Raw genomic sequence first — 27,220 nt, forward strand, 5'->3', positions numbered from 1 at the left:
ATGTCTCCAACAAGTAGACTATTGCCTGAGCTGATAGTCAGAAATTGTTTTTGGTGCAATGAAAATGCATCGCATCTATGGATGATGGACTGTAATCTTTTTAGTGCATAAATAGTTATAATCCAGCCATGACCACTAAATACACTGTACTACATTTCAAGTGTCCACCATAGGAAAATCTGAAATGACCACTTCTTCACTTACAAAACTAACAGTGTTAGAGGTGTGAAATATAATTCCACTTTGCATGGCCCCTTTCCAATAGTAGTTTCATCTTTGTTCTTAAAAAAAAACAAACAGAAAACAAAGTTAGCATTGCCGCTTACAGAAACAGGAACCAGAAAAATGTGAAGTTAATATGTTCATTTCTGTAACCAATCAAACATACCTTGGCTGTCTTTGAGAAAAAGAAATTAAGTTACAAGGTGCTAAGGCAGCAGTGAATTTTGGGAAGAGCGGAGAAGGACAAAGAGGCAGGAGATTTTTAATCATAGGCTTTAATTTAAATCAGAAATTTCTGCTGAGAATTCCTTTGATAATTGCTTTTAATTTCTCTATCATTTGTCTTTTATGTTTTTAGCTATATTCATTATAAGGAAGATTTTAAATTTAAAATAATGGTGCATACTGAATTCTCTATTGCCTCAATTTTCATTTCATTATATTCCTTTAATATCATAATGAACAATGTATTCTGATGCATCTAGTTATTAAGGAAAATTTGACTAGTCAAATACAACTTTAGAAACCTTGGGCTCTATTATTTTAGTATTCTATTTTAATATATCCTTATAGCTTTTTGTTTTTATTATACCAGTTTTGAGATCTAATTAATTCTGCCAGCAAAATAGCTTGTTAAAATGCTTTCAGACAGTAAACAGTGGAAGTGTATAACATATATATATTATATTTATATATATTATATATTTTAATATATGTTATATATATGCATGAAAGATTTGATTATTTTAGGTAAAGTGATTGAATGCTAACTGCTTAAATGGGTTATTCAAATAGTTAAATCTGTTGTTTGTGAAAAACCTACAATATAAAATAAAAATGTTGAATGCTTTATATGGTGTTACGCCCCCCCAAAAAAATAGTCAATAGCAAGTAATACATATTTTAACATAATCAAGCCCATTATCCAATCTCTCATCTCAAGAAATCATACCTTATTTCTAGATATTTTATTGGTATTAGCTATCTATTATATAAGGATGTAAATTCAGCATAAACCGAAATGATATTCACTAATATATTAGATGCACATTCAGCATAAACTAAAATGACTTGTACAAAGTATACCAATTATGTAGTCTGACTTCTGTTTCAAAATCACTGGATAACTAGATTCTATTATTGTTGATTCTGACACCCATAAAGCTTTGTGCTTTTCCATTGAAAGCATTAGCTGGAAGTTGCACATGTCAGTTCTATTCATCCCCATTAACAGACCTTTATCATAAGGCTGCACCTAGCTGCAAAGGAGGCTCACAAATAGTCCTTATTCTGAGCTACCACAACAAAACTAAAACTTATGAAAATAAATATCAATTACTAAATGCAACAAAAGCTATCAAATGTATGAAATTACTTCACATTTAAAATATCCATTTTGCATTTGCATATTTAAGATTGTAGGGTCTATGTGTTAAGTGTCCATAACAAAATTCTTAAAGTGAAGCAGCAGAGTACTATTTTAATTTTTTTCAAGATAACTTTGAAGTCGCTCCATTATGCTTTCTCTCTCCGTCTCTCTCTCCTCCCACCAAAAAAATTAATCACACACACAAACACACACATTCGCTAGACAAGAAAAAACAAACCTATAGCAGTCAGCAATCAGTTCACATTCATAAAGGAAACCAGGCTTTGTGTAGAGCAGATGTTGCCAAGTAGAGAGGCTGAAAGAACTTGAATCCTGATGACGAGATGGAGCTACTAAATCAACCCATCTTGATTCCATCCCTGTAAGATACTATATTTTCTTGTATTGAAGCTAGAATCAGTCAATTTCTCAATTTCTTCACAAAGCATTTTAATATGACTTCCTAAAGTATTCTCATTTCATTACTTTCAAGAATATTGAGCGTATAACTTCCAGAGTTCAGATAAGCCATGTACAACTCTGAAAGATAAATTTTTCCCCAAAAATTACCAAATTTTCATGAAACAAGTCTACATAAATTCTGAATGAATTTGGATAAAACTAAAACGATGTCATTTAAATTTCAGATTTATGTGTGTGTGGCACTGGGGATTGAACTCAGTGAGCACTGAGTTACATTCTCAATCATTTTTTTTTTTTTTGATCCTCAGATCTCTTTTTTGTTTCAGGAAAACCTCACCAATTTGTCCAAGCCAGCATAAAATTTGAAATCCTCCTTCCCCATCATCCCATATGCTTGGGGTTTTAGGCATGGACTACCATACCCAACACATTTTAACATTTTAAAACTTTAATTTTAGTAAGATTTCACCAGAACCTTCATAATTTAGCCCTTAACATCCATCAGTGTGACTCAGAGCTCATTAAGTACAAAAATTATAGTGATTGTCTCAGTGGCAGGTCTTTCTTTGTCCAGGACTAAGAAAATAAGAATTTTCCTGCTATGATAAGCTACCAATGTACATCTTAACTCTCTTATAGGGAGCATCAATCTCAAAAAATTCTCTCAAAAGAAGAATGCTAAAGACTTATCTATTTTTACTAAGCCAAAAGTGCTGTATTATTCAAATAGGATTTCAAATGTTCTCACTTTGCAACAAAAATTGTCCTTACAAGTCTTAGAATAGTTACCTTCTACCATAAATAAGAAACTGTTTCTCCAACTAAAAGAATAAACTATTGTACATAATTCAACTGAATTTAGTTTTTGCTCAAATTTCTTCATATTACTTTATTGTTATTCTCAACTTAGTTATACTTTGTTACACTTTATATCATAAGACATACCATTATAATTGTTAGCCCATTTAGTATTTTGAAAATAGTGAAAGGAATTTCAAGATACAACATTAATGTGTGTGATTGAATGTCAGTTGCTTGTATACAATAAACAATCCAGTAATTTCTAAATGAAACATATTCGTGGCTAGGATAATACCAACAGAACTAAATACAGCTTTCTAAAAAACTAAACAGAGACATTTGTTTGCTATGTATACCTTCCTGGAAGAAAGAATATATTTCACCTCCTAGATGGCAATTCACCAGAAGATGGTTCCTTACAACATTAATCGCAAACAATAAAATGCATTGGCACATTCTAGCACACATGATAAACTAGAAGTGAATTGCACTCTTAAACTAAAAAAAAAGAGGATACTTTGTTTCTGCTGAGTTCAGATTGTTTTTAGATGACAACTATTTCTGTTTTATCTAAGTAAAAAATGTTTATTACTTTTGTGGCTTTATCATATTTGTTCTACTTCCAAAATCAGAAATATTAAGATGATGTGGTATTTTCATACTACTTGTGTTACTGTTCACAAGAAAGTCAATTTATTTTCATTATCATCAAACATTTACTACCCACCAGCCAGAATTAGGGCATCACTTGGGTGCAATGCAAATTATCTAAAGAACCTAAGAACAGAAAGAACTATAGGATATGCTAAGACAACTCTTTCCTTTCATAGATGAAGTAACTGATGCCCACAAAATGACTCAAGAGAAGATAGAAGCCATTGGATTTATCAAGGTTGGTAATTCAAATTTCACCATACTACACCTCATATTTCACTTCTAGTCATTATAGAGTCACTGTACTCAAGTTATAACCAAATTACTAGAAAACTTGTTTTTTTTTTTCATAGACTAGCTAAAAGATTTGATTATAAAAGCTTTGTTATGGTCTTTTCCAAACTCGTATTGAGACACAAAAAAGGTCCTGTCTTCAATTCCACTAAAGATACAGTGCTTTTACTAGATAAAAAAGAAAACCACTGATATCCATAGCTCTATCAAAAGTTTGTGATGGAGTCATTATGTTATCCTGATTAAAAAAATTGCTCTCCTTTGGTCAATCTGCCCCAGCTATTGTCTGAGAACAACTAATCAAAAAGTGCTGGGTGACATGTTCTAACAGGAAAAGATGTAGTTGTGCGAGTTATTAGAAGATATTGCTTGACCCTTCATTTACAGGAGAGGAAAAAAACAAACCGCAATAAGATAGTCTCTGCAATAAGATATTCTTGAATCCTGGCATATCTCATAGAACATTGGCAACTTTTTCTTTTAATCAATCAAAATACTTTACTTTAAACATAGTGACAATTAGAGAACAATCCTTTTGTAAAAGTAGAGTTAAAATCTATTAATGAGTGTCATCCATATAGATGCCAAACCTTAGAACTCTGTAGGAAATCTTACTTATTTTTCAATTGCTATTTTTACACTGAAATTTCTGATTAACTGCCTTCCTCTAATTCCCTTTGTTGATACAAATTCAACCACAGAAAGGCCAGAAATTAAGAAGCAATTAAAATGGAGATAATTTCCATATATTCTTAACTCCAATTAGACAAAAATAATTTTTGATCTTTCTTAAAATATACCTGAATCATTTTAATTATTAAAAAAAATTAATTATAAATTTTCCAGAATATGAAGATTCAAATAAATTTAATATGCAATATGGGCATTGATTTTCCTGTTACTCTCCTTTTCTTTACCATATGAAAGACAGGATGTATCATATCCTTCTTTCATGGAACTTTTTAAAGATTATTTCCTATGGTTCAAGAAAATGTAGAAAATATGATGGTAATGATTCAGGTTATATTTTTAATGGCTATTAATAAATAATGTTAAAATATAGAGTGAAAATATAGTTTTAAAGAGTATTTGGAGAGATTATTCTTCTGAACATGAATTAAGAGGTCTGGGCAGTCTAAAGCAGTAAGGAAACTTAGGCCTCTTATCCCTGGAAGACTCCCTGAGAGGAAAACCATGAATTCTAAAAGAGAAATAACTATGTCATCCACCTGAGAATGTGGGATCAAGATGCAAACCTACCAAGTTGATTTGATTACTGCATTTTTTTCTGTGACCTAAAGGGGATACAGATGCAGCAATAGGCAGTTGGACCTCAAAGAATCTTTCTAAATGGTAATTAGTATCAGAAGATGATTCATGGCTTCATATTCTCTTCCCACCACTAAACTATGGTACAGTTCTCTTAAGCACTAGAGGGGAAAAGCATTGCTTTGCCCTTCTCTGAATGGTCAAGCTGCCCGGCAGAGTAGAAAAAGTACATGAGGGCAGCAGCCAGGTTAAAACGTGAGGCACGTGCTGCCAAAAGTAAAAACAGCGCATGACTCCAGGTTTTTAGATCTGCCAATGTGCATGGTGGGCTAAAGAGGTACAGTATTTACTTGCAGCAAGAGGAAAGTGTGAAATAGTCTCAGCTGCTTACAATGCATCTGTCCCTCATGGCCAATGGGTTCTTTCCACAGTCCCCATGGGCAAAATGGCTGCACACACCACACTTCATGTTGCAACAAAAGGATTTCAACTTTTCATCTTCACACATACAGAAAGCTGGGGCTATATCTGAAAACCACTGAGGCATGCCCTGAAGCAGAACAAAGAATAAATCTGAAACATGGAAAGATATTTCCAGGCAAGTCCACAAGCTCAGAGCTACCTGCATGGGTCCCCTTATTCCAGAAAAGAAATGCAGCAAGCCCAGTCTCATTATTGTGTGTCTTCTTCAGCCCAGTGAGGATGGAAAGAGTGCACATAGGACACTTCCTTTTCAGACAAACTTCCAGAAGCATAGCTGAACCACTACACCATTAATTTAACTTCTTAAACTAAAGAAAAGTGATCTATCCTGTTGAAATAAAACCTTCTGCCATTTCCACAAGATTAACATAATTATTACATAGTGCAAACATATATCAATAAAAAATTACACATTTTTAAATGAAGTTAAAACCTTCTAACTACACATTAAGAGAACATGGACAGGTCTGCTATCACCTGTAAGTGCATGTAGGTCCCAGCCAAAAGCTTGCCTGGAAATCAGTGGTGCAGTTGCAGAATACCCAGCCAGAAGCCCACATGAACAACAGCTATGGAGGCCTGCAGGTCCCAGCCAGAGGCCTTCCCAAATATCATTGGTAAGTTCAGGCAGGCACAAGCCAGAAACCTGCCCAGATACAGAAATCCAGAAAACCAGCATTCTTATCCCAGGATATGACACAGTGGTGAGCACCAGAGGGAGACCTCTTTAAGGATTGCTGAGAATCGGAGCCTGTTGGGAGAGCAAAGAGTCACCTCATTAAAGGTGCAGCAAACTACATCAGTTGAAATGAGAAGACACCTAAGCAAGACTCAAAAGCAAACTGCCAGAATAGCAAAGGCAACCCCAAGGGTCAATAAGATGGAAAAACCTGAAACTTAACCACCTGGACTCCCTGAATAGGCAACCAAAGAAGATCTAGAAAAAATAAAATCAGAAATAATTTCTCAGATAACAACAAAAATGGTGCCCATAGTGAAAGACATGACTAATAACTCCAGAGTGGACACAGATTTAAAAAATAGAGGAGCTATATTCATCACTGGGATCTTGTACCTTAAAAAGTACCAATACACACAATGAAAAAGAAAAGAAAAGAAAAATAGAGGAGCTCAGAAACATGATGAAATCCCAGCATAGGAAACAAATGGAATCCATAAAACAGATTCAAACAGATATCCAGATTATAAACTTCATTGAAACTTTAAGGGCTAAAGGTGTAGGGAAAGTGGGAAAGTGGGAAGGTAATAAGGGAAAAAATATATGAGAAAATTTAAAAAATGGAAATAAAGTGATTGTAAATGGTGATGGGAGAAGGGGGTGAATGGAGGGCAGGGACAAAGGGAAAAAATGAGAACTAAGACCTGTCACGTAAAGGTACAAGATCCCAATGATAAATGTAACTGTACTGTATACCTAAAACGTACCAATAAACTCAATGAGAGAGAGAGAAAAAAAAATAGCAAGGGACCATGAGAAACTAATCCAGCAGCTGCTAGATGATGTAAAGAAGAATAACATAATACAGATAGAAGTCAATGAACAGGAGAGTGTGCAAAGGACATTAAAAAAACTGTTCAGGGAAGTAATGGTAGAAAACTTTGCAAGCAGGGGAAAACGGAAAATAATTTAAAATACAGATAAGTGAGGCACCAGGACACCAAAGAGCCATGATCAAAAAATATTTATACCCATGCATATAATAGTCAAGATTCCAGAAACCCAACAGAAAATAAAATACTATAAGCAATTAGAGAAACAAACAAAGCACATACAAAAGAAAAGCCATCAGAATCATAGCAGACTTCTCAACACAGACCCTCAATTTAAGAAGAGCCTGGAGTGAAGTATATCATGCACTAAAACAACCTTTAACCCAGATTGATATATTCTGAAAAACTCTTTCAAAATTGAAAGAGAAACAAGATACTTTCATGACATTCAAAGAAATTCTGAGGAACTTCATGAATACTAGACCATCTCTCCAAAAAAATTTTTAAATATCCTAGGAAAAGACAATGATGATTACAATCCCACAAAGCCTAACAGAATGAATCCATCAAGCAAGACAAGAAATTAAATGCAAAGAAGGAGAATTCAACAACAATAAAAGGTCATGAAAAGAATATCAATATTGATCAGTTATGATAGTCTCAATTCACCAATCAAAAGAAATAGACTGGCAGATGGGTCAAGAAGCAAGATCCAAGAATATACTGTATACAAGAAACACAATTCAAAAAGACACTCATAGACTGAAAGCTAAAGGGTGGAGAACAATACTCCACATGATGGCACCCCTCAAAAAAAAGGAGAATTAGCCATCTATTTTAAGATAGAATGAATTTCAAACCAAAACTAATTAAGAGAGACAGTAATCCTTGTAAAGGGAACAATCCAAGAGGAAGAGATGACAATCACCAATATATATGCACCGAATACTAGTTTACCCAACTATATAAAACAAAAATTGGTGGACATAAATAATCAAATAAGCATTAATTCAATAGTAGTAAGGAATCTCAATACCCACTGTCACAGATGGATCAACTAGACAAAAAATAAACAATGGAATATTAGAACTCAAACAAACTCTTGAACAAATAGACTTAACAGATCAAAATACACAAAAATCAAAATACACATTATTTTTGGCTGCACATGGGTCATTCTCAAAAGTAGACCACATACTTACTCATAAAATATGTTTAAATAAGTGCAAAGGAACTGAAGTTATCCCCTATATATTATCAGATCATAGTGCTATGAAATTGGAGATCAATAGCAAAAGTAACTACAAAAACTTCATAAACACATAGAAATTGAACAACACACTCCTGAAACATCAAAAGGGTCACAGAGGAATTTAAAGAAGAAATTAAATGACAATACCAGTACAACATACTGGAATTTATGGGACACAATGAAAGCAGTCTTATGAAGGAAACTCATGTCAGTGAATACTCATATTTTGAAAATAGAGCAAGCACAAATAAACAACCTGTTGCTAAACCTCAAGTTTGTGCAATAAGAAGAGTGAGACAAACTGAAAGCTCCTACAGGGCAGGAAATTATAAAGAACAGAGCAGAAATCAATACCATGGAGACTAAGAGAATAATACAAAAAAATCAGTGAATGTGCTCGCTTTGGCAGCACATATACCAAAAAAATCAGTGAAGCAAGGAGTAGTTTATTCAAAAGAATAAACAAAATTGATAAACCCTTAGCCAACTTTATCAAAAAAGGAAAGAAAAGGCCAAAATCCATGCAATTAGGTCCAATCAAAAGAGTGAAATTATAACAAACCCAGAAGAAATCCAGAGGATCATCAGTACCTACTTTGAGATCATATACAGCATTAAGATGGAAAACACAGAAGAAATGGACAGATTTCTAGAAACATATGAATCACTAAAGTTGCACAAAGAAGACCTAAGAATTCTAAAGAACCCAATATCAATCAATTAAATTGAAAATATAATTAAAAACTTACCAACAAAGAAAAGTCCAGGTCTTGATGGCTTCACCACTAAATTCTATAAGACATTGAGAGAAGAAATATTTCTACTACTGTTTAAACTCTTCAATGAAACTGAAAGGGAAAAAAACTTCCAAATTCATTCCTAGAAGCAAGCATCACCTTGATCCCCAAAGCAGAAAAAGACCTAAAGGAAAACAAAAAGAAAAAAGAACTGTAGGCCAATCTCACTAATGAACACAGACATCAAAATTCTCAATAAGATACTGTCAAACAGAATGTAGAAGTTCATCAAGTAGATCATATACCCTGACCAAGTGGGATTCATCCCAGGGATGCAAGAATGGTTCAACATATACAAATTTCTAATTATAATACACTATATTAACAGAGCCAAGGACAAAAACCTTATGATCATCTCAATAGATTCAGAAAACATTCCACAAAGTCCAATAACCATTCATGATTAAAAAATAAAACAACAGAAAATGGGAATACGTGGTCTCTACTTCAACCTGATCAAAGCCATCTAATAAAAATTAACAGAGAATATCATACTAAAAGGTCAAAAACTTAAATCCTTCACACTAAAATTAGGAACAAGACAAGGATATCCACTATCACCACTCCGGTTCAATATAGTACTGGAAACATTAGCTACAGTAATTAAACAAGAGAAAGAAATAAAAGGAATAAAGATAGGAAACAATGAAGTTAAATTATCATTATTTGGAGATGACATGATACTCTATGGAAGACCCCAAGAACTCCACCAAAAGTCTTCTAGACTTAATAGCTAAATTCAGTAGAGTAGCTGGATACAAGGCCAACCTAAAAAAATCAATAGCCTTACTGTACATGAAAACGGACTCACTGAAAGAGGAACTAGAGAAACAGCTCCTTGCAGAATAGCATCCCAAAAAATGAAATACCTAGAAATTAATCTAACCAAAGAAATCAAAGACTTCTCCTCTAAAAACTACAGCACTATGATAAAAGAGATCAAAGAGGATATCAGAAAATGAAAAGACATACCTTGCTTCTGGGTAAGAAGAATCAATATAGTGAAAATGGCAAAACTTCCAAAACTGCTATGTAGATTCAATGCAATTCCAACTGAAATCCCGGCAGCATAATTCACAGACATTGAGAAAACAATTCCAAAATTCATTTGGAACAAGAAGAGACCTAGAATAAAAGCAATTCTAGACAACAAAGATAAGCTAGGGGGCATCACAATTCCCAACTTGAAACTACACTACAAAACTATTGTGATATAAACAGCATGGTACTGGCAAAAAAACAGACCCAAGGATCCGCAGAACAGATTAAAAAATGCAGAAACAACTCCAGACACACTTAGTCACCTCATTTTGGACAAAGGAGCCAAATGCCCTCCCTGGAAGAAAGATAATAGCCTCTTTAATAAATGGTGATGCTGGAAAAATTGAGTTTCAACCCACCAAAGATTAAAACCAGACCTATATCTCTCACCATGTATTAAACTAAAATTGAAATACATCAAAGAAATAAACAGAAAAACAGAAAAACTAAACTTAGGCTGGGGATGAAGCTCAGTAACACAGCACCTGCCTGGCAAATGCAGGTCCTGAGGGCAATCTCTGGTACCAAAATAATAAAAAATTAAAAAAAAAAAAAAAACTCTAGAAGAGAGTTAGAACTCTTGAAGACATTGGCATAGGAAAATATTTCATAAAGAAAACCTCAGTCACTTGTGAACTAACACAAAGAATTAACAGCTGGGATCTGATCTCATTAAAAAGTTTCTTCACAGCTAAAGAAACCACTAACAGTATGAAGACAACCCCAAGTATGGGAAAAAAATTTTAACCAGCTCTTTCTCAGACAAAGGTCTACTATCTAGCATATACAAAGAACTTCCAAAAATCAGACCTTCAAATTTAAAGACCCAATCCAAATGAATAGCTGCTGTCAAGAAATCAACCAATTACAAATGCTGGTAGGGTTATGGAGAGATAGGAACACTGCTTCCTTGTTGGTGGGAGTGCAGACTGGTGCAACTGCTGTGGAAATCAATATGGAGATACCTCACATAACTAGGATTGGAATTCCCTTTTGACCCAGCTATTCCTCTGCTGGGTATCTTCCCAAAAAATTTTCAAAAGTCATACCACAGCTACACATGTGCACCTGTGTTTATAGCAGCACAGTTTGTAATCGCTAAAACTTGGAAACAGCCCAACTGCCCATAACTGGAGACTGGATAAAGAAGAGTTTTAAAATACAAAATGGAGTACTACTCAGCCATAAAGAATGAGTAACTAGAGGGGATGGGATTTAACTTAGTGGTTCTGCCACCTGCCTCACAAGTGCAAGGTCCCAAGTTCGATCACCAGTATCCCCCCAAAAAAAGAATGAGTGACTAGAGACAATTATAGCCAAATGGATGCACATTGAGGTTACACCCTTAAGTGAAATAAATAGTACACACATGACAAATAGTTTCTCTGGCTTTAGAGACTGAAAGTATAAATAAGGATTAAAAGGTATAATAGATAATGTGAAATAGGAAGAAAAGGTCCAAAGGGGAAGGGAAAGGGGACCGGGAAGAGGGATGGATAGGGAAAAGGAAGTAAGGGAAAGGAATAAATATTAGAAAAGGAAAAAACAGAAGCAATGTAAATAGGGAGGGGTGCAGAGCTTGAAGGGAGGGCAGGGGAGAATAGGGAGAAAAACAAAAGCCAAAATATAACATGAAAAATACAAATTCCCAGGGGTGAATGTCATATTGTGTACCAGTAAACTTAATGAATAAAAAAAAATATGACAGTTCAGGGACACTAGTAATATAACTCATAACCTCTTCTATCCTTTCATATTGGCGCTTGCTTTCAGTCCTATCTCTCCAACTGTTGTCTTCCCAGTTAGAACTTAAAGCCTCCCCATTGTCCTAAGCTTCTTCAACCTTCTATATAATGTCTGCTCCTTGTGCACAACTCACCTCGACTTCAACGTGGTGACCACTAACGTTTATTTGACTTCTCTCAAAAACCTTTCCCTGATCTGCTTGCCACTTTTACTTCTCACTACTTCTAGTCACTTTTGCTTCTCAGAACTTCTCAACACACACAGTACTTCCTCCTGACGTTGTGCAGTCTGCTTCCGTGGATAACGATGGTGGAAACCAATGTCTCTAAACTTGATTTCCATTTGCATAAAACAGCCACTGATTGTATATGCTCCCATTTCCTAATATGATGCTTGTTATCAGTGACCTCTTGGGAATATCTTTTTCATATCATCCCTTCTCTATCTCATTTTTTTCTGTCTACGGGCTTTCTAAATGTACATATGCAAAGAGTTGTAGTCCTATACACACACACACTCCGCCAGTTTGTCCATTTTGACAGAATGATTTACAGGGACTGATTTTACAGAAAGAAAATTCAAGCCAACTAAAAACAACAGTGTTTTGCAAATATGTGATATGATTTCACAGTCCTACACAATTACAAACTCAGTCTATGCTTACTGACTGTCTAAATTCAGACCATAACTCGTTAGAACTCTGATATTTTGAAAATTTTTGCTACTTTGTTGCAGTCTATAATGTAATGATTATACGAAAAGCCTGATTGTGCTGGAGGCATCCACTGGATGTCCCTAATTAATCTCCATTGCACTACAAGGGATTAATCACTTTTTAACTTCCTCTTAATCATCTACCTTGAACTCCTTTGCTCTATATTTCCTTCAGAAAAAATTCTCTTCCTATCACAAAGCAATATTAACCACAGAAGAATAGGAAATCTTCTCATTAAAACCCTGAATCTCATTAAGAAAGTTTAAGTTATTCTAACACTTTCCTGAGGTTGTTGTGTCCATGTATGGAAAAGCCCTGACTTTTGTGCCAGTTAATTGTCTTATATGAGCTGACCTAAAGACCAAAGTGCATTCTCTACACCGGGCAGAAGATAGATTCGAAGTCATTTTTATTAAAGTAACTAATTAAAATATCTCTGTTGAAACACAATTCTTCCCTAAGTGTTGTTACATTAGCACATGCTTGTAAGTATGTTACAGATCTGCTATATTTTGCACAATTGATGAGTGAGGTAAAGTCAGGGGTGTCTGAAACTCATCTGAGGTATGGAGATTTCAGACTAAAGAAAATCTATATAAAATACCTTGTTCCCTAAAGTATTCTGAAGCAAGCGGCTTTGCTCTGATAGATACGTTTCACATAATGACATTGGTGGGAAAATAAAAATAATAACATTCTATGCATGGTAAAAACATTGTCGAGACAAAGAACAAGATGTAACTTGGGAAAAGATGGCAAAGGATTAAGAGAAATGAGTGACTTGGAAATGTAAAAACTGAGTACAGAGAAAAGAAAGAATTTCACCTTCAGAAAGCAAATCCACCTAAGATTGTCAAGAAATTTGGGAGATAATCTAAAGCAAAAGGAAAACTATGTTAATATGACTTCTAGTTGGTTACCATGACACAAATCTCTAATCCTAACTACTTAGGAGGCTGAGACAGGAGGATCACAAGTTTGTTTGAGGCTAGGCTGAGCAGTTTAGGAAGATTCCATCTCAAAATAAAACTTTTAAAAATCTGGGGATTTAATTCAACAGAGTGCTTTCTTAGCCATGGGACTTAGGTTAAATCCCCAGTAAAACACACACACACACACACACACACACACACACACACACAATCTAAATAAGTATCAATTTCATGTAGGCCTTTATTGTTCAGAATTAAAATATATTAGTATATATAGTGACTTCTCAACAGAAAAGGGGCTTCCCAGATTTAAACTTCAAATTTTTTTCTAGAATTATTACCACAGATTAAGTCAGAGCACCACAAATTATATGAAGTAGGAAATAACTCAGTACATCTGATTTTGATTTAAAATATCAAGATTTTGAACACTCATATGGAACTGAAAAAATGTCTAGTATAGAATACAATGTTGTTCTTGAAAATGCTCTGAACAGAACAATAGTATTATGTGCCAGCTAGAAAAGGCATCCTACTATGGCACTACCAAGTGTTCCAATGCATTTAAAAAATATCCAGATAACATAAATCTACATACATGTTTGATATCATTCAGATTAAAATTTGGATGGCAATAAATATAATCACAAGCTTCAATAAACTCAGGCAGGAAAAACAAACAAAAGATTCAAAAGCTTTTATCTCAAGAGTTGCTAAACTATCCCAATTTTCTTAACCTATCCTAAACATCAGATGCTTTGTAACTATTCTTTACTATTTATGTACATTACTGATTCATAAACACATAACTTTGACAACATAGCAAGCTATAATATGGAGGCTTTAAATGTTTCTATGTCTATCCTAGACAGGGATCTACTTTAATAAACATATAATCAATGTAATCTATGATATCGGGTCATAATTGCACTGAGAACCCAGGTTTAGACTTAAGCAATTGTGCATAGTGAACAAGAAACAAGGAAATTTAAGGAGAAAGTATGAGGATTTGATAAGTACTATTTTTGCTGTGTTGATCTGGAGATGTCTATGAAACATTTAGTTGGAGAGTATAGGGATGGTCATATCTGAAATTCAAAAATAAGTTGGACAGAAGATAAAGATGTGGAATTCATGAACAAATCATGGGAACTGAAACCCAAAGAAGTAGTGGAAGTCACTCAGATAGGCTCTTTGTATGTACAATATAGAATGATATGAGATGGAGCGTAAGTGATTAAAAAAAACTGATGATAAAACATATAATGCTTATTCAGACAAAGATAAGAGAACTTTGCCGAGCATTGATTTAAAGCTTATTTTATTCGAAAGTGAATCATGCTATTGACTTTCATTTTGAGGTCATTTCTTTCAGTCCTTGTAAATTACTCACACACAAACACAAACACAAATTTTATAATTGTTAACATTTAATAGTATCATGGAGGCAACAAACACTTGCTAAGAGTTTTATATCCACTTGACTCACTTATTATTCATAATACCCTGTCCTAGTTATCTGCTGCCACGTGATAAACTATTTCAAAACTGAGTGTTCTAATGTAAGAGGAGTTTGTGAGACAGCAGTTAGGGTTCTTTTTGGTGGTAAGGAAAGTAGCCCCAAAATGGAGTCACACAGCCCAAATAGAGTCTACTGAGTCATGACCCACAAGGGATCTTACAAAAACATCTTCCAGGCATCCTTCAGCTGTTTAGAACCTCCCCAGAATATGATTAGGCAGACCACTGGCTCAAGGGTGTATGAGCCCTGCATGAACACTGTGTGAATACTGCATAGGTTGGACCCTAAAAAGTATGTAGTCTCCTATAGGGTAAAAAGGCATTCCTCACACAGTGGCCCAAGCTCCCTTCTACATCATTCAAAAACCCTTAGACAAAGAACCTCCATGAGCATTATACTCAGAAACCCCTCCCAGCTAATGGGAGTTTGACTTCCTAGCCTTTGTGTCCTTTAATTTCTTGCCTCTATATTTTTTAAATGCATTTGTTTGCACCCTACACCCTCTGTCCACGGTTTCCTTTTCATCAACATGGGGTGTGACCTTGACTTTCTGGTAACATATCCATGAGCCTTACAGGATTCCCAAAGGAAGTAAGCACAGTCTGCATTTTCCTACACTCTTTGCTTTCACTTTACATCTTTCTGGTAAAAACAATATTGGATCCCTTTGACCAACTAAAAATGCACACTTGCTGATCTCAAGGTTTCTGAGGACAGGTTTTACTTATGTGAGCTGAGCTGATCCCCTGTAACATGAATAGGAGGAATGTCAGCCCGGTCTCCATTTCAGTTTCCCTTCCTGATGTGATCCTTCTGCCAACCAGGAAGTGATTTCTGCCCTTGGTGCCCTTCACTGTCTGTGGCCAATGATCCTTAGATATACTACTTCTTTAACTCACCATAGGCTGGAAGCAATAAATCACCTTTCTCGGTCATGACTTCCATGACATCAAATAGGATTTTCTGTCTTTTTAGAAGGGGAATAATGTAAGAGAACTCCTGTTAAAGAAAGCCTGATAGACACACGACTGAAATATCTGCCTTGAGTTCAGGTTTGATGGCAAATATGTCCCCAAAAGAATGTTTAAATGATGACTTTGCCCAGCTTTGTGACTACCTAGATTCCACCCTACTTTAGCCTTGTTTAAACTTTGATACATAACAGAGGGACTTATAACCAATTTTCAGTTTCTGTTATGGAGGTATTTTAGTTCCTTTGGATAAAGGAAATTCAAATTCTGGTCATAACCAAAGGGCTTCAGGGACAAAAGAGAGAGCAATGACTCTGCTGGTCAGAGTGAATAATTCAATAGCTTTGACTCATCTTGATTACAGTTTGTGGTCACTAGCAACTAGGAAAACACTGGTGGCCAAAGGATATTATGGCCAGGGAGTACAATAAGGAAAGCAAGGAACACTTTCTGTCCTTTTGATATAGTGCAGAAAAATGGGAGTCCTGTTCTCATCTCTGATCACCCCTGTGGAATGCATCCTTAAAAACTGAATCTCCTTTGATTCCCAGACCTTGAAAAGGCACCACATGACCTTCTTTTGCATCTACAAGTGCCCCGCCTACCCTCTGGGAGACAGTGAAAAATGGCTGCCTGAAGAAAGTGTAAATTAAAAAATTATTGTTCAACTTAATTTGATTTATAAGAAAGTAGGCTATAGGACCAGGTAGCACCCTTGAAAACCTTAATATAGTCACCATGGTTTCCCATAATAGTGGTCAGAAGAAAACAAAAGAAAGGAATAAAAGAGACAAGAAAAACATGGAAGCCCTGGTAACTGCCCTTTGGCAAAACCAACCTTCCACCCCAGGACTCCCAAAATGCTCAGATGACTCATTATAAATTTGGACAGCCAGGGAATTTTTGTAGAGAATGCCAGGTGAATTATTATTCCTGGAATAATCAGTCGGCATCCAAGACCTGTCCTTTATGTCTAGAAGATCACTGAAAGTCAAAATGTCCCCAGAGACAAAGGTCTTGAGAACCAAACGCCTCCTCCCAAATTGTTCAGAGCTCAAGGACTGAAAGACCCTCAGGTGTCCCCTCCTGGATCCCACCCCCTGGACCTTTATCTTCACCTTGGATCCCTGGGTAACTTTAATTTTTAAATGAGACAGTGTTGACCTCTTTCTTGATACTAGAGCCAAATTCTCAGTTCTCTTCTCCAGTCTTGGGCACCTCTCTTCTGTCCACGCCACTGTCAAAGGCTATCAGGAAGACCAGTGACCAGATAGTTTTCTTGATCCCTTAGTTGCAACTGGGGTGAATATCTCTTTTCACATTTTGTTTTCATTATTATCCCTGAGAACCTTCCCTACTTACTGGTAAAAGACACCCTAGCCTAATTAAATGCCACCATATTTATGTCCCCAAGACAGCCCACTCTGCCTGCCACTGTTAGAAACAGAAATTAACCCAGACGTTATGAGCAGCTCAGGGAAAGATAGGACTTGAAGTTAATGCCACACTGGCACAAATTCATCTCATGGATCCCAACTCCTTTCCCTATCAAAGACAATAACATCTAAAGCTAGAGACAAAAGGAGGACTATCTCTCCCTTAGAGCACTACCAATGGAGACACAGGAAAAGAAACAAACTATTGGAAAACTGTCAGGATATTCCTATTTCTCATATAACCTCACCCACTGGGATGGAACTGGGGGGGTCACTGGACTCAATTTACCAACTAAAACATCCCTCAGGACAGGACTCTCAGCCTACAGCATAGATAACATCTCTACTTTTTAAGCCTTTTTATTGCTTCTCTAACTTTAATGGCATAGGACCCATAGGAGGTTTCCTTAGACTCACTCTCTGTAATGTCTTCCTCCAATATATAGGGGACTGTGATGAAAAAGTCAAAGTAACCACACTGGGATCCCAAAAGAAAATGGAATGATGGGCACTACAATTACTTCAACTTCTCTCATTCCTCCTTTTGGTGGAGAAACAAACACTATAACTGGTCAGGAACATGGACAGGATCCATATTAGAACTAAATAATACTAAGTGTGCACACATCCCAGTGAGAGGCCGGGGTGGACCAGAGCTGCGTGGGTGCCAGCTTTCAGGTTCCAGCCATGGCCCTGCCCAGACTCCAGCAGCTTGAGCTCACAGGCCCCAGCTAAAGACCCACCTGGAAAAGAGCTGTACAGGTGCATAAGCAACAGCCAGCCCAGATACCATCAGTTAGTACATGCAGTCCCCAAGCTTAGACACCAGCAACTGGCATGCACAGCCCCCAGCCAAAGGTCCTCTGAGACAGCAGCTATGCAGGGGGACAGGCCCCAGCATGAGGAACGCCAAGATACCATCCAAAGTGTGCACAGGCCCCAGCTAGAACTCCACCAGAACAAGAGGACAGCTCAGGGATCCAGAAGGCCACCATTCTGAATCCAGGAATTGGTGCAGTATGAGCAGCAGAGAAAAGTCCTTGTGGTGTCTTGCTGAGAATTAAAGACCACTGAGTAAACAAAAAGTCACCTCAACAAAAATTTCATCTGTTGAAATGAGAAGACATGTAAACAAACTCAAAACCAGAAAAATGTAAGGCAACACCAAAGGGCAATGAGATGGAACAATCTGATACTCAACCACTTGGGCTCCTTGAACAGGCAAAAAATGAGGATCTAGAAAGAATGAAATCAGAAATAAATGACACCAACACCTGGGGTTATCTCATTCAATATTTGGGCTTTGTTCTAAATGAGACAAGTTATTACATTGTATTCAAATTTTCTCTTTACACTGTCAGTCATCAACAAAAACACTGCAGGTAAAACCCCGCACAATCACACCATTTAAAAGTCCCCTCTGTGCACAGATGATTGGTTTTCTGGAACCAGAATTGTCTACATAGTACCATGATCACCCTCAGACCCCAGCACTTTCCTCACTAACATAGGATTGCAATCCACTGTTCAGTGTGCCTTGCCACAGGACAAGACTACCACTATCTCCTTTTCTGGAATTGGCCTCTATTTCCTCTGTAGGAAACTCATATAATACACCATCTGTCTCATGAAGAGAAAGCGCCCTTTTTGAGGTCAGATTCCCTCCTGAAATCTTTTTGGAGTGGGCCTGGAGCCCTTCACACCAGTATTGACACCCTTAATATTCCTCTGCATTTTTGAGCCCTGTTTGCTCGATCCACTTGTTCTCTTACTTTCCTCTTGCCTCAAGTCTAATAACTTCAAGTGTTCACCGAAAAAAGTAAAAACCTTCCATGGACATCCCAATTTACTTCTGATACACCTTTAAATGAATTCTGTGAAAGACAGCCCTGACTGTAGACCTTTTCTGGCCACCCCTGAACAGCTTTCACCCCGAGTGGGCTTTGTTCCTTTTCCCTAGTGTGAATTAGTGTCAGCTGTTCAGAGGGGGAAATGTAAGAGGAAGAAGTGAGATGGTTATGATTTCATTAGGCAATAAGGACAGCAACCCCAAAGTGGAGTCACAAAGGACAAAGAGAGTCTGCTGAGTCATGACTCAAAGATCCAAAGATCTTACAAAACCATCTTCCCGGTGGCCTTTGGCTGCCTAGGACTCCCCAGAGAATGATCAGGTGGACTATTGGCTCAAGGGTGCATGGATCTTGCATGAACACTGCATAGATTGGACACTAAAACTATGTAGTCTTTTGTAGGGAACAGATTATATCGCTTACAAAATAGCCCACACTCCTTTCAAATTCCTTAAAAACAACTAGACAATAAGTCAATAACTTTCAGTAATAGTACTCAATATGAAGACCTCAACTCTTCAACCAAAAGACACAGATTGGCAGAATGGATTAAGAAACAAAATCTATCAAATACAGTATACAAGAAACACACGTTATTCAAAAGTAATTCATATATTTAAAAAACCAAAGGATGGAAAACAATATTCCATGCAGCACAAACACAGAAAAAAGCAAGAGTGGCTATCCTAATTTCAGACCAGGTGGATTTCAAGCCAAAACTGATCAGTGAAGACAAAGAAGGTCACTACACATTGGTTAAGGGGAAAATTAAATAGAAAGTGATAACAATTATAAACATTTGTGCACCAAACAGCAGCATACTCAACTTTATAAAACAAAAACTATTGGATATGAAAAAGCAGATAAATACTAATATAATTGCAATGGGGATCCACAATATCGCACTGTAAAAATAGACCAGTTAGACAAAGAATTAACTAAGAAATATCAGAGAAAACTTTGAAAGTGGATTTCATAGATAGGTACAGAGTATTCCACTCGACAACATAATACACATTCTTAACAGCCCATGTTCCTCCAAAACTGGCTACATACTAGCCAATAAAGCATGCTTAAGTAAAGGTAAAAGAATCAAAATCTTCCCATACATATTATCAGATCATAGTGCAATGTAACTAGAAATCAATGACAAAAGAAATCACAAAAAGTCTTCAAAAACAAGGAGGTTAAACTTACCCTTTTGAATAAACAATGAGTCTCAAAAGAAATTACGGAAAAATTTAGATAGCCTCTAGAATCAAATGATAAAGCCAATAAAATCTGTAACACAATGAAAGCAGTCCTAAAAGGAAAGGTTACAGCTGTGAATGTCCACATAAGAAAAAATAGAGCTAACACACACACACAAAAAAAAAAAAAAACAACAACAACAAAAACTCTTGATGCACCTCAAGATCATAGAAAAACAAGAACAATCTAAACCAAAATCTAGTAGAGGGAAGGAAATTAGAAAGATTACAGCAGAAATAAATGGAATAGAGTCTAAAAAGTACAAAGACTCAATGAATCAAGGAGCTGGTTCTTTGAAAGATTAAACAAACTAAACAAACACTTAGCTGTCCTAAGAAAATAAGCAAAGCAAAAAACCAAAATCCAAGCAATTTGAAATGAAAAAGGTGAAATCACAAAAGATTCTGTCAAAATCCAGAAATTCATGTATTACTGTACTAAAATAAAATTCAGAAGAAATGCAAAGTGTCCTAGATATATATGAATAACAAAAGCTGAATCAACAAGATATAAAGATCCCAAAACAATCCACTATCGGTAAATGAAATTGAAGAGGTACTGTAATTAAAAACTACCAACTCACTTTTTTCCCTTTGCACTTGAGTCACTTTCTCCTTAAGTCCCTTTTTTCTTCACCCTCTTCTTCCCTTTGCCCCTCTCCCTGTTTCTGCTACCATCCCATGATCTTGAATAAATGCAGCTACTTACTACATACTCCAAAGTGTACATTTGGCAATTCTTTCATTGGTGTACTGAAGAGCCTGGACTATGTTTGGCCCATTCAACTGTAGCATCTGGTGATCCACACGAGGAGGACTTTACCAAACCTTGGGAGACCTCACCAGACACTGGAGGCAACACAGATACCTTCAGAGACCTTGGCAGAAGTGAACAGCCAGACAACCCAGCAAGGACTGTCTAAAATACCATCAAACTACTGGTGGCGACCATAATTTGAGATCAAAATCTGCTCCCACATCCATGGTCCTCAAGAAATCTTCTAGCAGCTGGGAAGCTAAAGAATGCATAAGAATTGAGACAAAAATATCTAGTGCAGGCAAAGAAATCTATGCCAGTAGATAATGAATTTTCCCTCACAGGACTGATTTTGCTCCCTTTAGAAAGATATTTCTACATCTTTAGATATCAGTGCTTCCTACTAACTGAGCAAAAGTCTATACAGCACCCAAAGTGTCTGGTCTTTAGCCCCTGAGCCCACGTAGAACTCAAACTCTGCCAACAACCAAGATAGCCTGAGAGCAGATTTGTCCTCTCACATGGCTCTGGTCTCTCAGACACCTACATTACAAGCCCCAAAAGAGCAAAGGACCTATAGTCTGTACCAGACTCCAGATGCACAGAACTGTGTGATAAAAAATTAGTGTTGTGTGGAGCTGCTAATTTTGTCATACTTTCTATGCAATAATTGTGAACTCTCACAACTTTTGACAATGTCTCAAAGCCAAAGTAGCCACTGATCACTGGGATGTGCTTGTCATAAGGCCCAGGGAAGCACTGTCCTAAAGCATGCTTTCACTGGATTAATTTAAGATCTGCAGTCTGGCTATTTTCCTGGGTTGTCCCTGAGAAGCTGGGTCTCCACCAGGATCCTTTTGGTCTCTGAAAGCTTTCAAGTTCATCCCCAGTTCTCTAATACCAACAACAACAAAATCCCAGATATTCATTAAAAACAAAACATCAACAACCAAAAGAAAAAAGGAAAAGCTCTTCTGTGGAATGAGCTTCTATTGACTTCACAGAAAGTCTGTTTCCTAGAATGTCGACACTCTGAAAGCATTTTGAGATGAGTCATAAAAGTCATTGATGGGAGCATCCAGGCCAAGGGTGTTACAATTTCAGGAATGGATGTCATTAGATGAAGACTTCGCACAAGGACTTGCCACACTGCTATTGAAAATACTTCCTTTAGCTCGATTTATTCTCTCTCTCTCTCTCTCTCTCTCTCAATATACTTTTGATTTAAGCAAAAAGTTCTTTTAAAGAACATAGATCACTACTCTGATATTTACTGGCACTAACAAAATGATATTGGTGATCATGATTACTTTCTTATCTCCTATTCTGTGCCAGGTATGGTATTAAGTGTCCGACATGGATTGCCTTAGAAAACATCCTTTCAAAGGACTATACCTAATAATAATCATGACATCATTTCACAGAGGGGGAAATGGGCTGGCAGACATGACTTGCCCACAGTCACACAGTTACACAGAAGTGGATCAGAAAATAAATAACTAAGTTTGATCAATAAGCTATTTGGTAAATTCAGAATTGACTCTATCATCACAAAATGGGAGAACTCTTGGAAGCTGGTGCCTGGCTTCCTGTGAACCTCCCCCTGCCTGCCTTTTTCCTTTGCTGATTTTCCTGTCACTTTCCCTCTAATAAACAGTTACCAAGGGAGTTGGAGTGTCATGAGCTCAACACCTCTGTAATAGAGTGTGGGTAGGCTTAGTCTTCAGGAGGCCCTTGGTTCAATGTCCAGCACTATGATCACCACAACCCCCAATAAATATGAATATAACTGCCTGGAGCTGACCTACAGCACTCCCCACAGCCCCTGACCTCATCAGCAGATAGGTAAGAGGTGGAGCCACATGGGCACCTGCAGCCCCCCCCCCACATGTGGCCTCCTGGATTCACACCACAAAAGCACAGAGCGGTCATAAAGGTCATTGCCCTGAGATTTAGCCTCAATTTTGATTTAATTCACACAGTTAAATGTGATAGATTAATAACTACCACAAATTGTCATTTTCTAAGCTGTGCTTGACACTTCTGTGTTACTGATTATATCACTTGGGCTAAGATATTGTGATTGATCTCATCAGTTGTCCTTACTGCTATAATGAAAAAGAGATTGCTTCAGAGTCATTAGAGCTATAACAGGAAGATCGAAGTATTAACCCAGGTATCAAATGAAGGACAGTACCAATAACAAAAATAGAAATGGGAAGACATTGAAACAAGGCTCAAGCACAAACACAAACTTTCAGTTTACCAAGGGCAAATTATGGAGGAAAAGAGGTGGAAAAGCCTGATAATCAACCACCTGGATACCCTGAAGTGATAGCATAGGAAGTTGAATGAGGGTCTAGAAAAATTCAAAACAGAAATAATTTCCCAGATAACTACAGAGATGATGATCAGAATGAATGGCATGATTAGAGACTCTAGAACAGAAACAGATTTTTTAAAAAATACGTGAGCTCAGGACCATGATAGAAGCCATGAATGCCCAGCATAGGAAAGAGATGGAAATCATGTGTGCCCAACATAGGAAAGAAATGAAATCCATGAAACAGACTCAAACAGATATCCGGGAGATTAAAAACTCTATTGAAAGTATACATAATAGACTGAGCAGATCTGAAGACAGAATATCATATATAGAAGACAGGATGGAGATCAGTGACCATGAAAAGAAGGATCTCTTAAAAATAGTAAGGGAACATAAGAAATCAATCCAACAGCTCAGAGATGTTGCAAAGAAAAATAATATAAGACTGATAGGAGTCCATGAAAAAGGAGGAGAAAGTACAAGTGACATTAAAAATAAACTGTTCACAGAATTAATGACAGAAAAATTTCCAAACAGAACAAAAGAATTTGACATGCAGATAAGTGAGGCTTATAGAATACCAATTAGCCATGATAAAAAAAATCTACACCTATACATGTAATATCAAAATACCAGAAACCCAACAGAAGAACAAAATACTACAAGCAGAGAAAAGGAACGTATCACATGCAAAAGAAAGCCCATCAGAATATCAGCAGGCATTTCAACCCAGCCCTCAAGTCAAGGATAGCCTGGAGTGAGGTCTTTCAAGCTCTAAAAGAAAACAACCTCCAACCTAGACTGATGTGTCCTGCAAAGCTATCTTTCAAAGTTGACAGTGAAATAAAATACTTTCATGACAAAGAACACCTGAGAAACTTCAAGAATACCAAACCAGCACTCCAGACAATTGTCAATAATACCCTATAAAAAAGACAATGAAGATTGCAACTCCATGAGGCCCAACAGAGCAAATCCAGCAGTCGAATCAAGAAATTAAAGGGAGAGGGGAAAAAAATTAGAAAAAGCAAATAACAGAAAAATAACACATGATGCTAAATCAATACATATCAGTTATAAACATCAATGTTAATGGACTCAGTTCACCAATCAAAAGAAACAGACTGGTAGATGGTTTCTGTTTTATATTTAGATCTTTGATACATTTTGATTTTAGTTTAGTTATGCTGGATTTAGAGATATGAACCTAAAGTCAATCTTCAGCATGTGAATTCCAATTTTCCCAGCAATCTTTGTTAAAGAGGTTAGCTGTCCTCCAGTGAAAGAATTCAGCACCTTTGTCAAAAAAAAAGGTAGCTGAATGTGCCTGGAGTCCTTTTTGCAACCCTCTCCTGTTCCACTGATCTACAAATCTTTTTTTTTTTTTTTTTACAACAGCATGTTTTTATCACATAGACTTATAGTATAACTTAAAGGTCAGAACTGTGTGATGCCTTTTTCCTTTCCTTGTTTCCAAGAGTTGTTTTTGCTATTCTAGTCCTCTTCTGGTTCCATATGAGTTTAAGGATTTTTCTCTGGGTTTTTGAAGAATGCTATTAACATTTTGATGAGATTGCATTAAATTTGTACAACAGTTTTGGAAGTTTGGCCATTTTTACTGCATGGGTTAAAGGTAAAAGAAGCCATTTTCATTGCTGGTGGGAGTGTAAACTGTCATAACCACTATGAAAATCAGTATGGAGATTCCTCCAAAAACTAAACTAAAAATACAAATTCTGTCTGACCCAGCTATTCCTCTACTAGATATCTTCTTGAAAGAGTTAAAGACATCATAATTACAATGATACATAAATATCCATTTTTGTAGCAGCATAATTCAGAGCAGCTAAATCTTGGAAACAAGCCTCAGTGTCCATCAACAGATAAATGAATTTAAAAAAAAAATACAATGGAGTACCACCTGCCATAAAGAGGGAAAAACTTGAGTAATCTGTAGGAAAATGCATACTCCTTGAGAGCATAATATTAAGTGAAATAAATCAGGCAAAGAAGCTTAAATATTGCATAGTCTATCTTATATGAGAACTCCAATATAGACAAAATTTTATTTTTAAATAAAAAATAAAGCAATAGATTTATTGAAAACCAAATTTTAATACTTTACTTTTCACAATTTACAAAGATCTAAATATTTCAATAAATCTCTTAACAATCAGTATGTAGTTTTATCCAAACAGAGGAAAACTCTTCGTTCATTATCCAGCAATGTCATTCACAATCCTAAAGAAGATAGAATTGATACATACAAAATTGAGTAACTCAATGACAGCAAACAGACAATAACATTTGACTGATAATTGCTTTGGAGCATCAACAGTAGGTCAATACATTTATTGATAAAAGTGTGTTCCTTAAACTCCATACTACTTATTATGTGAATTGATTGCCAAAAGACTTTATCATAGATCTCCAAAAATAAAAAATCTATTTCATTAACATTTCTAATAGATTTATAAAAATTAAAGTCTTCTATTTTTCAATTCATTATGGATTGTTAATAATCTATCTTTTAATTAAATCACAATCACAATTTTCTAATTTAAAATAAAGATGAACATTCACGGGGTGTTACATCTGTCTTTTGCAAATGATAAATTTTTATAGTGAGTGTGATGATCAACTCTAACTTTTTATTCTGTAAATCAGCCAGAACTCAAAATGACCTCCCATAAAGAGCAAATCTGCAAACTAAATTCATCTTTTAAAGAAAAATGTCGATGTGTCCATTTCCCTAGTCAGTGGACTATCCCACCTCTATCAAGCATCCTGATTTCTGATATCAAAAAAACACCCTTCAAGATATTCAATAACAAGTTCATTCGAAACAAAGTAGAAAAAATTTTTGAAGTTTAAAAAGTTAATTTTCCTAGAGATATTTTACTTTTAGCAATGTACAATCTTCGGCCAAAAGAAATAATTTTCAATTGAGAAATAGAGACGTCAGCTAATAATGGGCTTCCTGTATCTACTAGAGTTACTTTTCCTATGAAATTTCATCTTACACAAAAGCATGAGTTTGTCATAATAGAAAATTTAGTAATTATTATCTTATATGAAGGAACAACATTTTCTTGTCTTTTTAGCTCTAGCATCTTTAAATTCCTAGTTGAAGAAGGGTTCTGTAACAAAGGAAAAATCCTTATGTTTTATCTCCTTGCTATACATCAACTTAGAAATTATCTGTACATTAGATTATTTTAAAAGAATACATTAAAAAGAACTGAGTAAGCAATGTTTTTTTTTCATTAAGTTTATTGGTACATTTTAGGTGTACAATACAGTTACACTCATCATTAGCATCTTGTACTTTTACATAATGTATCTTGATTCTTATTTTTCCCCACTTCCCAGCCCTCCCTACTTCCCCTCCACCCTTCCCTATTTTTTTATATTAAAAGTATTTATTTTATAATTATGCACATTGAAGGAATGCATGACAGCCAAGTTTTTCCACTATGAAATTATACCCATTTATTTAGCTAGAAACACTAGCTTGAAAGGTACCAGTATATTCCATTGGTAATAATTTCTCGACAGCAAACAATTGTCTTATTTTTGGAGCACGCTGAGTAAAATA

At 36.0% G+C, this 27,220-nt stretch overlaps 1 long non-coding RNA gene across 1 annotated transcript in view; it reads right to left on the reverse strand.

The window, feature by feature from the left end:
- Positions 1–27,220, reverse strand: part of LOC104868670 — a 57,845-nt gene that overhangs the window by 21,434 nt on the left and 9,191 nt on the right. The gene's annotated exons all lie outside the window — the stretch shown is intronic.

The sequence above is a fragment of the Fukomys damarensis genome, unplaced genomic scaffold (assembly GCF_012274545.1).
Source record: "Fukomys damarensis isolate Sample0158 unplaced genomic scaffold, DMR_v1.0_HiC HiC_scaffold_17, whole genome shotgun sequence".
Classification (NCBI taxonomy): domain Eukaryota; kingdom Metazoa; phylum Chordata; class Mammalia; order Rodentia; family Bathyergidae; genus Fukomys; species Fukomys damarensis.